This window comes from Nanorana parkeri, unplaced genomic scaffold, assembly GCF_000935625.1.
Source record: "Nanorana parkeri isolate BGI_ZX_2015 unplaced genomic scaffold, ASM93562v1 scaffold344, whole genome shotgun sequence".
NCBI lineage: Eukaryota > Metazoa > Chordata > Amphibia > Anura > Dicroglossidae > Nanorana > Nanorana parkeri.
This window is the reverse complement of record NW_017306612.1, coordinates 1,127,339-1,128,724: the sequence shown is the minus strand read 5'-3', so window position 1 is coordinate 1,128,724 and position 1,386 is coordinate 1,127,339. Positions and strand designations below refer to the sequence as shown.

Genomic DNA, 1,386 nt, shown 5'->3' with positions numbered 1-1,386 from the left:
CCCCCCTCCCCACCACCAAAATGGAACTTGCTGAATGCTAAGGAGTCTGTCCCCTGCCTCAAGCGGCTGCACTGGATGCCTGACTGGCCAAGCACTGATATGTGGAAAGGAGCGAGTTGCCCCCCGTACAGGGCATTTCCCTTCTCGTCTGACAAGGGAGTAAAATCAATAGGTGTGCATTGGAGAGGAGGGGAAATTTGGAGAACGTGTTGCTTTGTCCTGTCTGACACAAGTTTAGAGCTGTTTGTTCTTGCACATCCCTCCCTGTAAGGTCATGTGACCAGTGCTTCACCACTGCAGGGAAAATGGTTGCATTTGAAGTATTTTAGCACTTTTCTTGATCAGTTGTACATTTTTAAAGGTGCACTCCAGTCAAAAGTGAAGAATTGAGATGCATACAGGGAGCATCGTCTTTAAACTTGGCACTTGGTGTTTCCAGGCAATGCTGAATGGCACCAGCCAACTACAGTTCCCTTCTGCAGTGATCCTGGAGTGTCCACTTGATGATGGAACACCCGCTGCTCTTCCTACAGAGAATGTTGTGGTAGAAGCTCAGGTTCTCGCAGATCAGAGACTTTCTGAATGTGATTGGTAGCACAGGAAGTGGAGAGGAAGTTGCATAGTGCGGGCTCCAGAAAGCATTTTCCTGCAGACCTTGCTAGATGGCCTGGTAATCTAATGGCCATAAGATGAAGCACAGAGATTGGTGGAACTGGATTAAAATTCTTATTTGGGGGCACTTTTGACATTTGTCAGGGAATGACCTTCAGCAAGTTGAATAGTCAGCTTAGTGGAGTTTCCCCCAATCTTCCAGGACAGCAACCGGAGACCAAAGGTGCAGCATTCCTGGGAGGGAAAATGGTAGAAAGACTTAGGGGGGATATGATCTCCATGTACAAAATGTTCAATGGTGGCAGCAACATTAGCGATAAACTGTTTAAAATTAACTCCATTACAAAAACTAGAGGCCACCACCTAAAATTGGTGGAAAAAAATTCCAGCACAAGGGGCGAAGGGGGTTCTTCACAGTAAGATCAGTTAGGGTCTGGAACTCACTGCCACAGACGGTGATTTCAGCAAATAATGTGGAATTGTTCAAGAAACTTTTGGACGATTTCTTAAGGGACCGTAATATACAGGGGTACAGGTAATATACAGTTGTACGGGTACTCCTAGAATGAGATCCTAATAGGTTGGACTTGATGGACTAATGTCTTTATTCAACCTCAAATACTATGTAACTATGTAACCATTGGCTCCCCTTTATTGCAGGGGTTTGGTTCCTGGGGACCCCAGGCATTATTGCCCTGTCCTCCCCTTCTGGGCTAGTGCAGCTGGCCAGCAGAGACACACAGCAGGTCCTGGGCTTCCGGCAATGGCAGGGTA

At 46.9% G+C, this 1,386-nt stretch overlaps 1 protein-coding gene across 2 annotated transcripts in view; it reads left to right on the top strand.

Moving 5' to 3' along the window:
- The window catches only part of CALM1 (calmodulin 1), a 12,909-nt gene that overhangs the window by 8,016 nt on the left and 3,507 nt on the right, over positions 1–1,386 (top strand). The window lies entirely within an intron of this gene.